The sequence below is a fragment of the Pseudophryne corroboree genome, chromosome 1 (genome assembly GCF_028390025.1).
Source record: "Pseudophryne corroboree isolate aPseCor3 chromosome 1, aPseCor3.hap2, whole genome shotgun sequence".
NCBI lineage: Eukaryota > Metazoa > Chordata > Amphibia > Anura > Myobatrachidae > Pseudophryne > Pseudophryne corroboree.
In genome coordinates, this window is record NC_086444.1 from 557,914,880 (window position 1) to 557,928,067 (window position 13,188).

General features: G+C 41.2%; 1 protein-coding gene across 5 annotated transcripts in view; it reads right to left on the minus strand.

Annotated features, from left to right (window-relative positions):
* ZNF462 (zinc finger protein 462) overlaps positions 1-13,188 on the minus strand; it is a 384,254-nt gene that overhangs the window by 103,410 nt on the left and 267,656 nt on the right. The gene's annotated exons all lie outside the window — the stretch shown is intronic.

A 13,188-nucleotide genomic window follows, 5' to 3' on the forward strand; every position in this document is an offset into this window, starting at 1 on the left:
TGAACACGGCAGATATAAATCGGGTGATTCTCTCTGACCATTGCAAAATCCGGGAGGTCTCCCACATCGCCATGCGACTGCGAGCTCCGCCTTGCCTGATTATGTATGCAACAGCCGTTGCATTCTCGGATTGTACCCGAACAGGACGATTTCAAAGAAGAAGATTGGAAGCTGCTGTCAGCCTGTTGTAGATCGCCCTGAGTTCCAGTACGTTTATGGGGAACCCGGATTTCCAGGGTCGACCATCTTTCTTGAAAGTGATACTCCAGGACAACTGCCACCGAACCTTGGAGTCCGTCATTTGAATCGTCCAGTTCCAAATTCCGAAACTACGGCCCGCTATCAGGTTGCAGATTTGGAGCCACCAGAGAAGCGACAGCCGTGTCCGAGGAGATAAGCGGACCAAACGATGTAGTTGCAGGTGAGAGCCTGACCATTGAGACAGAAGGTCTAGTTGAAATAGTCTGGAGTGGAAACGGCCTAACTGCAGTGCTTCGAAGGCCGCCATCATCTTCCCCAAGAGGCGAATATAAAGGTGTAACGATACCCACTTGGGTTGTAAAACCTTCTGGACCATTTGACGGATGTCTTGAGCTTTGTCCATAGGACGAATGATTCTCTGTAGAAACGCGTCAAGAATTAAACCCAGAAAGCGAAGACGCTGAGACGGGATCAGTTGAGATTTGTCGAAATTGATGATCCATCCATGTCGTATTAGAGTCTGGTACGTCAATGATGCATGGTCCAGAAGCGTGGTCTCTATTGGTGCCTTGATTAACAAGTCGTCCAGATAAGGAACAATGGTGACACCCAAATATCGTAGATGGGCAATCATTACCAACATGACCTTGGTTAAGATCCTGGGCGCTGATGATAATCCGAACGGAAGAGCTCGAAATGGATAGTGGTCCCATGCAATGGTAAAACGCAGGTAGGCTTGATGCGGTTCCCAGATGGGGATGTGTAGGCACGCATCCTTTATATCCATTGATATCAGGTACTCCCCTGGCTCTAGATTCGCTATCACAGACTGAATGGACTCCATCTTGAAGCGATAAATCGTCAGGTACTCGTTTAAGGACTAAGTTTAGAATTGGCCTGGTTTGGGAACCACAAAAAGGTTGGAGTAGAAACTTCAACCGCTCTGCGTCAATGGGACTTGTACAAACACCCCTGATACCAGAAGGGATTGTATGAGCTTTTGTAATATAACTGCTTTGTCTGGAGGCGACAGCAGAGCTGTTGTAAAAAAACGGTTTGGAGGAAAAACTGAAAAATCTATTTTGTACCCCGGCGACACCAAACAATGAATCCAGGGATCCGATGTGTGTAACCAAATGTGACGGAATGTCCGTAGGCGTGCACCCACCTGTGGAAACCCCAGGTGGGTCGGCAGCCCGTCATGCCACTTGTTTTTCGGTTGTCTCGGGCTCTGGACGACGCCCCCCACGGGGTTTGGGCGACCTCTGACTCTGCCTCCTCTGTTCTAGGAAGAAAAGAGTCTTCCTCTACTACGAAAGGCTTGTTGGGGTCGAAAGGACTGAAAAGAGGGACCTGTATATGGTCGCCTGGCAGGCAGAGGAGCGGATGGTAAGAATGTGGATTTGCCCCCGGTAGCTTGAGAAATTCATTTATCCAACTCCGGTCCAAATAAAATATCGCCTGTAAATGGAATAGCCTCTGCCGATTTCTTCGACTCTGTATCCGAATGCCATGAGCGGAGCCACAGGGTACGACGCACGGAAATAGCAGAGGCAGAAATCCTAGAACTAATTAAGCTGATGTCCTTAGCAGCCGTAGCCAAATAACCTGCAGATTCACGTATGTGTTCAGCGATGACGCTCAGGTCCGTTCTCGAAGAGCCAAAGTCTAACCCGCTGCTAAGTTCTTCTGCCCACTTAACAATGGCAGTGTTAACCCATGCACTTACCAAAGTTGGCCTTAGTTGGGCCCCTGCAGCCGAGTAAATGGACTTAAGAGTAGCCTCCAGTCTACAATCCGAGGCGTCTTTAAGTGACGTGGCTCCAGGTACAGGTAGGGTCGTCTTCTTGGACAGTCTAGATACTGACGCATCCACTGGCGGTGGAGTTACCCACTTACATGTCATGTTCATGTACAGGATCTTCTGGAAAATTAAGAACCTTCCTTACCGCCAGGATCAATGGTTCTACTCCCTACGCTCCGGAATCTGTGTCCTGTACTTGTTCCAACAGAACGTCCTCCCATTCGCCTTCCTCCACGTCGTTGTGGTGAAGCTGTTCCTCGTCTGATTCGTCAGACTGAAGAATTGCAGGAAGTGGACGTTTCTGTCTAAGGCAAGAAGTAGGATAGGGTCTACTTGAAGACCCAATAACAGTCACGAGACCTTCCATGGACTTGGCTAAGTCCTTAGCCCAAGTAGGTTCTGTCCTACAGGATTCGGCCAACTCTGCCAACAAGGCGGCCACGGAGCCGGCTAGAACCGAAACCCACGGCGCTTCTCTATACACGCTGTGATGGGAAGCTGCCGTCAGCGCTGTCCTGTACGCTGTCTTCCTGTGCTGGCCGTGGGAGCTGGATAGATGTGGAGGGGGGAGGGGGTAGCAGTACAGTGTGCTGCTGAAGAGCCATTAGCTCCCTTAGGAAGGTGCTGCAGGCTCCTTAGGAGGTATAACAGAGGCTTTGGTGGGCCCTGGTAACCTTGCCAGATCCCTGCCTGCTGCAGTGATCAATATGTTAGAGAAAAGGAAAAAAAAATACCTAAGAGATACTGGAGCAAGCCCCAGTGTGCCTTCTCCCTTGGGACATTTTGCTAACTGGGGGAAGATGGGAACTAGAGGGTGAGGAGCTACACACTTTTCTTAATTAACATGTGCCATCTCCCAGCAGTCTAGCCTCTAATTCCCCAGCGTAAGCTTCCAGTGTCCCCTAGTGGATGAAAGGGAAAGTTTGCCGTTGCACACTGTTCATAGAAGTTGTGTTTTTACCATGCATCATAAAAAATGCTTAGTTCAAGAGTAGATCAACGTGTTAACTGAACCTTTCTTTATGCTAAACAAGGCTTACCGGGCAGATTGTATGTCACGTGCACGTGTGTTTGAGTGGCACAAAAGATTTAGCGATGGTCATAAGGATGTCGAAGTTGAAGACCTTGCACATCAAAAACAAGCGAAAATGTGGAAAAAAATCTGGAAAATTATTTGAATTGCCCGTCAACTCAAATCCGAAGAAACAGTTAGGTAACTTTTGTATCAAGCTCTTAACATGACAAAAGTTTGTGCCAAGGTGGTTCCAAAGCATCTCATTGCCAAGCAGAAAGAAAATCGAATGTACATTTGTACAAACATTTTTGAACAAATTCAAGTGGATTCACATTTTTTAGATAAAAGTTATTACCTGTAATGAAACATGGATCTTCCAGTACAATCCTGAGAGAAAACGTCAGTCCATGCATTGGAATACAACATCATCACCAAGAATGTACAAAGCACATCAAAGCAAATCCAAACTCAAAGCCATGTTAATTGTTTTCTTTGATATCAAAGGGGTTATTTTGGCAGACTAGGTACTGGAAGGCGCAACAGTGAATCAACATTACTACAAAAGTGTTCTAGAAACTTTTGTGGGAAAGAATAAGAGGCCAGAGTTGTGGAAAAAAGCTTTCATCCTCCATTAGGATAACGTTCCAGCCAAGAAACAGATTGCAGTGCTAGAACACCCTCCATACTCGCCAGACCTAGCACGTGTGACTTCTTCCTTTTCCCTAAAGTCAAATCTGCACTCAAGAGAACCCGTTTTGGTTCCGAGGTAAAGGAGAAACAGCAAAGGCTGTTTTAGACAGCTGACAGATAATTGAAAAATGAAAAATAAGAATGCAGCGGTGTGTGGATGCAGAAGGTAAGTACAAAGAAGGGAAAAGAAGTTAAAAATATACTTAATATAATTAAACGTAAATTACAGCATCAATCTCATATTTAATAGCCACACCTCGTATACTCTGAGTGCTCAAATTATTATGACCATCAGGTTAGTATTTTGTTGGACACCTTTTGCCCTTAATACGGCTTGAATTATTCTAAGATCTAATTCTGCTGTCAGTTTGTTTTGTGCGGAATATTAGCCAAAGTGCAATGAACCGCATCTCCATAACGTTGCATCCGCCAGCTTGACGAGTCATGTCAATGCAAGAAAGACCCTTGCTTTTATGCTGTTGTGTCCATATCCTCACCTCATCTGCATGGTCTAATTGAAAATGTGATTTGTTAGAACACATGACTCTCTTCCCAATCATTTACTGTTCAATTCTTGTGTTCTTGAGCAAATTGGAGGCATTACACCCTGTTTTCAGCAAACAATGACATACGGACAGGCCTTCTGCTTCTGTAGCCCATATAATAAAATGTGCGATGTACAGTTCATTAAGATGCCATGCAAATTGGATCCCGAGTCAGATTATCCGTAATTTGATTTATTGTTGCCCGTCTTTGGGACTGAACAAGTCTGGCCACTCTCTGTTCCGTTGAAGCATCCAGTACACTACCATTCGCCCTGCACTCAGACCCAGTTTATTCCCCACTGGTCCACTGTTTACACTTTAACAACTGCCGCCCTTGAACAATTCACCAATGCAGGCATTTTGATAATGCCGGCATCACTGCTACGAACGCTGACAATCATTCCGCATTCAAAGTCCATCATATTGCATTGTTTACCCATTATTTCTTGAGTGATATACGTCATTAGTCTCTGCATACCTTTGCCTTTCCATTCTTATACAGATTCAGGCATCCTACCTCAGCATTATCTATGGAAGAGCTACTTTGCATAAAATTGCCTGGTGGTCATAATTTTTATGTACTGGATGTGCCTTTACCTTGTGTCAAAGAACATACACTGATTAAGGGTTTCTGTATGTCCATATAATGTTGTTAAACTAAAACGGCTAAGTTTACTAAATTGTTCCTTGTCCTACTAATTACAATTGCATATTCAGCATCACCATTTTTGAAGGTTTTGATAGTTATTCTGGGGAGTATTTATCAAAGCTTGGTGAGAGATAAAGTACCAACCAAGCAGCTTCTGTCATTTTTTCAAACACTGCAGTAAAATGTATATTAGAATCTGATTAGATAGTACTTTATCTCTCTTCCAGTTTATTAGACTCTTACCTACATATGCTTGCTTAATGGAGTGACAGCAAAAGTTATGCTCAAGCTTTACTGGGTATGACAAGTGTTAAAGTTGAAGTCCATTTGCATGCACAAGCTAAAAAAATCATCTCCAGCCTGCTGCAACAAGCCTCTGCTGAAAAAGCCTAAGCATTCTCTGTATTACACATGTTCACCTAAGCTACAGCTTGTCTTCCCCAGCCCTCAATATGAGCTTTTACACTAGCTATGTTAAAAAGAAGCTGTAATGAAGGTACTTCAAGCTCTTATTTCCGAGCACAAGCCTGGACTGTATGGAAGAGGTTGCTATCTGCTGTAGATCAAATTACAGCAGCAAATGAAGCCCCACCCTATGTCTCCTCTGCACAGTCTATTACATCTGAACACATTTTTTCCATGGTGCAGATGACTCCTGCATTCTAAGCGCTTCACAAAAAAAAGCAGACCATCCAGTTATTTTCCACTACCATCCCCCAAGCTTAGACCTTTCTTCTCAGCTATAATGAGAAACTGTTCTGCTGAATAATTCTAGCACATGTTCCAGATAGGAGACACTGCTTCACAGAGCTTTAGAAGCAGCCATTTTATATGCAGACACTGGAAGCCTAAAGCTTGAACACAACATGGCTTCAGAGATCATTCCACTGTAATGTGGACAGGCACACTGATCATGCAGAAATGAGAGCTATTACTAGTGAATACAATTTTAATATATTAAAATGTATATGCTGCACAATTTTTCCTCTCAGAAACAAATTAACTGTCTTTAGGAAAACATGACTTCATTTTGTTAAAAAGTAGTGTTGAGTTTCATATATGCTCCTCTGCTCTCCCTTCAATAATTTATCATTGAAAAACAGTTTTAACCACACACCGTAAAACCAGGCTAACCTGACGTAAACAATGGGTCACATTCCCTTTGCTCAGATGGGGAGTTGTCTCTCTGCTGAGAGAAGACCTTATCTCACTGGACTGTTTGCTAGATTCCAAAGTCCCCGTCTGTTTGCATTTGCAAACCCTGCCAACAGACACACCCTTCCACACAGAAACCTCATCCAGAAGGTTCTCTGAAAGGTTCATTGTGCAGCCATGGAGCAAAAGAGATGGTCTTCAGCAACACAACTTTAAACACCTCTATGCTGCATTAAAATTAATAAAATGCTTCATGAAAGGATTAACTTTAGTATTAAACATTTGATTGATATGTATTACAAATATCCAGTCAATGTATCATTCACCAATTCTACATGACTATGAACTATACCTCAAGTAATTTGAAAACAAATGATGCTAATTTCTCAAACAAGACCTAAAATGGATGCAGCTGCTCTAGAAGGTTTTAAAATGTGCATAAAATAACAGAAGTAATGTTAGTGTTTCTCCAGTATCCATATGAGCAAAGGTCACTTTGGGTGGTTAAGCAGGAGCTATTAAAACTCTATGGTGGTAGGCCATGTTGGATACACATTAAAAGGGCAAATTTTTTAAACCTGCTAAAGAATGAGGAAGATGACAAGTACAGAAGTTGTCTATAGCAACTAATCTACTTATAGCTAGCATGTATCAAGTACATTCTATAAAATGATAGTTTGACACTGATGTGTTGCTGTTGCCAACTTCTCCACTCTTTAGATCAGTCTTTTCCAACCACAGTCCTCAAGGCATACGGGCAGTCCAGGTTTTACTAATTAAGTCACCTGTGCTCAAGTATGAATATCCTTAAAAGCTTGACTATTAGTGTTCCTTGAGGACTGTGGATGGGAACCTCTGTGTTGGATGGCTGGATACATCTCCACTTAGCTTATTAGATCACTTTGTAGATTGCGGTGGACCATGAACAGAGCATACAGGAACTCCACCAGATGAGTGTAGAGGAGGTGAAGAGTGCCTGAAGCAGAGATGCCAAAGATTTGTTTGGTAAGATAGGAACAAGGAGGGGATATTGACACAAAGGCCACGGGATTAAGGGTGTCCAGGATAACCGGTGGTCAACTATATGGAAAGTGGCAAGAGGCTATCAAAAGGAGCATGAGTAGAGAGAAGTCACTCAATGATTTAGCTTTGAGTAGTTCGTTGGTTACATTTATTTATTAACAGTTTCTTATATATAAGTTCTGTTGCACTTTACAAATTGGAACATCTTGTAAACAGTTCCTGTGAACAATAGAAACCTAATTTCTGAAGGTTGGGGAGGGAGTAAGTGATACAAAGGAGAGTCAGGTAGTTGTACAAAAGCCATGCAAGTGGTTTGGAAACAAAAGGGAGGAGAAAATTGAGTGAAAGAAAAGCGGTGATTCAATGGTCAACCAGGGGACAGTAAAATGCCTACTCCAACAATTTGTTTGTCATGGGGTCAAGGTGTGAGGTTGAAGAAAAGAATAGAAGAGAGCTGAGGGGATATTTTCTCAAAAGAAATAAGACTGAGGGGACGAAGTAATGGAAGGGTAGGAAAGTAAAAGACGATGGATTAATTAGTGCATAGTAAGAGGGTACAATATATATATATATATATATATATATATATAGTCAAAGTTCAGTGGAGAGGGCAAAGTGGTAAACAGGGACACTGCTAAGTAGGAGTAACAAAGTGAGCAAGTTGTTGCACAGATTTTTATATCCCATTATAACAGTAAATGTTCACCTGTTATAATGGGCTGAAGGGAGGGTGAAGAGAGCACCAAAAAATTCAGGTAAGTTAAAAGGTAAAAATATTGTGAAATAGCTTAGAAGCAAACGGTGCCTACTACTGTTAGGAAGCAAACTTTCCAAGGACAACATCTTCCAGCTCTGGGTGTTTAAAGAGGAATATAGCTTACATATGTGAGCTTATCGGGATGTAAGGCCAAGCAATGCACCTAATGAGTACCCAGAACTAATACTGGATATGTACATTTCAGAGTGAAAATAAATGAGGATCAATACATCCCCATAACCTTTGTATTTCTAGCCAAAATAATTGTGTAATTCACTATTTTAGTGCACTCTTTATCAAGGTGATATCCACTGAATCTAGAAGATTAGAGGATTCCTCAAAATATATTTTAGTATTTACTTTCAATTGCTGGAATCGATCTATAGTTATAATTATAACATTATGGGGGTATTTATCACAGCATGGAGAAAGAGAAAATTGTGAGATAAAGTACGAACCAATCAGTTCATAACTGTCATTTTTCAAACACAGCCTGGAAAACATAAGATAGAAGCTGACTGGCTATTACTTTATATCTCACAATTTTTTTTCTCTCTGAGCTTTGATAAATACCCCCTAAATATCTACAAAATGTAACAATATAGAAGATAGAGAATTACAAAATACTTAGTTAATATTATCTTGAATATATTCAAAAGTCCAGTTATAAGAACAAGTCATGGAAACAAAGGAAGTGGCTTCTCTGTTGCAATTCACTTACAAAATACAAAACAAAAGCTGGTTTCCTGACACTTTCCATCAGAAAAAAACACTGTCTATATCTAACTATATGAAATATTTGTTTCAACATAAATATTGTAACAGATACATAAAAAGCATGCATAATGAATTATTAAACAGTACTAACAATTTGATTACCATCTATGAAGCCAACTTTGCCACTATATAAGTTGTCTTATTCCATTATATGCTCTACCTGGATGAGGCACCTGAAGAAATGCTGATATCACCTGATTTGTACTAGTTATATTTAGTTTCCAGGACATTGTCAACGGCCAACTTAAAACAGCCGTTTCGATATTATACGGAGCAACTGCTTTAGAGACATGGGACTTATATAACATCCCAACAAAGTATGTTGTAGCAAGCTCTCCACTATAAAGGAGCATACAGACGAGAAGATTTTGCCTCAAAGATAAAAAATTTCGCTTGAAATGTCTCCAGAAGCAGACTAAACGCTATAGAGCATACACACTGAACGATATAGTGAAAGAAATCGTCCAGACAAGTCACACCTCCCATTCCTGAACATGTAGTCATGAAAGATATAGCCTAAAGTGGACTGCATGGTTCAGTTGATATGGACAAATAATAAAGACCCACGGGAGCACGCATCTTTATCATGCATATACACTGGACGATATGCCCTTCTTTAACTTTATTGTGCATATCGTCCACTTTTATCTTCTCGGATGTATGCCCTTTAATTGAAGCTCGCCATACACCTTAATATTTTCTGTCCAACCAACCACCAAATTAGCTGGCTGGAACAAAAATCTGGTAATGTATGTGAGCAAATGATCGATATTCATTTGTTCCCATCCACTACCAGATTCTTGTTCCAACCATCGAAATTAGTTCGTGGTTGGTCAGAAAATATTCAAAATATGACCTGGGAAACACTGTCCTAGATGAGTTTATGAGCTAGCCAGGACTTCTGTTTATACAAAATGGGCCTATAGTAATATGATGCGAATGGTGGTATTTCACTAAAAGCGGAGCATTCATAGTCCACGGAGATATGGTGTGTACATCCTTTAGGGGATGTGCTATTTTCACATCAGTTTGCATGTAATCAACACCTCTCTTATAAAGGATGCTACTTAAGAGGGCCATACACTTTAAGATTTCTGTCATAAAGGAACATGCAAGATAAAAATTGACTCAGACATACAGATATAACTCACTAGATGAATAAAAGCATAACTCAAAACATTACCTATTGAGGATTCTCTAGGTCCGAAGTTGGTGAACACTGATCTATTCACATCATGATAATCAACAAATCTGAAGGCTATATTGAGATTAATCATTTTATGAAACTAGAATATCTCCGATTGTTGATCTTCATATATTACAAACATAGGTAAATGAAGAAATCCACATTTAACATCTTTGGTGACATTGCTATAGGACAGTTGTCCCCAAACTTGGTTCTCAAGGCACTCTATGGTCCAGATTTTAAGGATATCCATGCTTGTTCTGAAGGCACTCTATGGTCCAGGTTTTAAAGGATATCCATGCTTGAGCAAAAGGTGACAATTAGTACCAGATTCATTCTGATTAATCCATCTGTACTCAAGCACGGATATGCTTAAAACATGAACCATTAGGGCGCCTTGAGGACCAAGTTTGAGAACCACTGCTATAAGCACTAAAGCACTCTGCGTGAGGTTAATCCCTCTATGGCAGGCATTCCCAACCACGGTACTCAAGGCACACTAACAGTGCAGGTTTTAGCGATATCCAGGCTGCAGCACAGATGGTTAAATCAAAACAACTGAGGTGCTAATTAAGTCACCTGTGCTCAAGCCTGGATAGCACTAAAACCTGCACTGTTAGTGTGCCTTGAGAACTGTGGTTGGGAATGCCTGCTCTATGGTGTTAAGTCATAGGAAAAATAGCAATTCTTACTAATTGATATAATATTGTAACATAGACCATCAGTTGCACAAATTATAGATGAAGACCTATGTTGTTTCCAAGTGGACCCATCATCTAGACCAGTGGTTCTCAAACTCGGTCCTCAAGACCCCACACAGTGCATGTTTTGCAGGTAACCCAGCAAGCGCACAGGTGTATTAATTACTCACTGACACATTTTAAAAGGTCCACAGGTGGAGCTAATTAAGTCACTTGTGATTCTGTGAGACCTGCAAAACATGCACCATGTGGGGTCCTGAGGACCGAGTTTGAGAACCTGTGATCTAGACCAGTGGTTTCCAACCGCGGTCCTCAAGTACCTCCAACAGTTCATATTTTCCAGGTCTCCTCACAGGATTGCAAGTGAAATAATTAGCTCCACCTGTAGGTCTTTTAAAATGTGTCAGTGAGTAATGAATACACCTGTTTAACTGCTAGGTGACCTGGAAAACACAAACTGTTGGGGGTACTTGAGAACAGAGGTTGGGAACCACTGATCTAAACTAGAGGTTCTCAACCATGGTCCTCAAGGACAGTCCAATTTTTAAGGATAGCCATACTTGAGCACAAGTCCTTAATTAGTACCTTGGTTATTTTGATTTAACATCTGTGTTCAATAATGGATATCACTAAAACCAGGACTTTTCGTGTGCCTTAAGGACAGAAAACACTGATCTAGACACCGTAAGACTGCAATTTTGTAAGCTGAACAATATTCACGAGAATATACTCATAAATTTACTAGGAACTAGTGACATCCTTGATGTATGAGGTTATGCATGCTCATGTCACAGTGACGTCACTAATGGCTACTGAAAAAAATCGGCTATATATTGATTCATCCAATATAATGGCTGCATCCACTGAGGGTCCCAAAGACCACTTTCACAATTAACGAAAATGTGGTTTTGTGACTATGTAATGATCAAAACCTTAAACATTCCATCATCCTTTAAAATATATACATAGTGGACTTCCATTACACAAATTAAGTTGGGAAGATGAGCTACACCTCATTAGTTGCCATGTATTTTCTTCCCTGGTGCAGTTTTGAAATGCAATAAAGGGTACAAAATGTTTTTCAGCATCGGTCAAAACACCACAGACCGCGAGTATGAGTAGTCTATACATACACACACCATAACTCAATTATAATAAATGTATTGGATATATTTGAGGATATTTATGAAATTAAGAAGTCTAGGTTTATTAATGCTACATTTATACCATTTGGGATAGGGTTCGCTAAGTCAGAGGTTGCCAGACGCGGTCCTCAAGGCACCCCAACTGTCCAGGTTTTAAATGTATTCATGCTTGGCCACAGGTGACTTAATTAGCACTTCAGTCAATTTTATTTAACCATCTGTGCTGAGCCATGGATATACCTAAACCCTGGACTGTTGGGTTGCCTTGAGGACCGCGTTTGGGAACCTCTGTGCCAAGTAGAAAGAGGCAACCCACTACCAGGATAAAGATGAGTTTGTGAGGAATTATGTTCTTCAACAATCGTAATATATATTTAAAAACAAGAAATTACTTGGCAAGAATAATCTAAATTTCCAAGCTATTTTTCTAGAAACAAATTCCAATGAAGCCAATCAAAATGCCAAATACTACAACCAAGTCTGCTGAACATTAAAAAGTGTTTTGGTAAACCATTATGAAGATTCACAGCCATGTTTTTGTTCCAAGGCTCCATGTCAGCTTTGTCTACCTTGAAGCCATCTGTCCTCCATTTTCTGGTGGACTACAGCAAGACATGAATTACATGACTCAGACCATGGCTTTCTGCAGCAACTAGTAAAGCCAGTTCCTCTCAAAACATACAATGACTTCATTTAAAACCATGCAGAAAATAAACAACCTGATGGAAACTCCCAGCTTGAAGGTTCTCCTCACAATATAACACAGTAAACAATTATGAAGAGAAGAGGAAGCTTGATAATGAGCATGGTGGAACAGCATTTCCCTATGAAGTCTGGATTGAAACCAAACCAGACAGGCTGCTAACAGACACACACAAAAAGAAATGTGAATCAAAATCTGAAAGGGTATATAAAGATATATGATTTATTTGGTCTGTAGTCATAATTGGGGTTTTTTTCCCACTACATAATGAAAGTAGATAAAATGAGATGAGGGCTTTCCATATTCTCTTTAATAAAGCACAGCATGTACAGTGGCTTCCTGTCTTCTCCCTCCTGAAATACCAGCCTGGAGCTACACAACAGCCCCACTCCCCTCCATCCCAAACAAGATATTTCGACCCAGAATTCAACCTTTCATGTCAACTATGCTTAGGAGGGAGGGGTGCCACACTGCCAGCCAGGGAGACCTCCTAATAGCCAAAGGGAGGGGTGGAGGGAAAATCTCCAAAGCCAGCAGCTCATAAAAAAAGGTCACCCTATCTTTTTTGGTCATGCAGCCAGCGAGCAGTCTGCAATGTTTCATACCCCCCACTGTGTCTGTCAGCGTCTTGCTCCACACATATAATAAGTGCATGCAAACACCACCTCCTGGCTCCCTGGCGTTTCGATCTTCTTTAGCCTCAAGTTTTTTTTAATATCCACCACATGGGGGTGTTTGGGTAAAGCACAGGGGTCAATTAATGAATTCATTAATTAGCCGTCCTCCTCCTCCTGCCATATCTACCTCCTTTCTTCTCCAGACACCAGCACGCTAGAG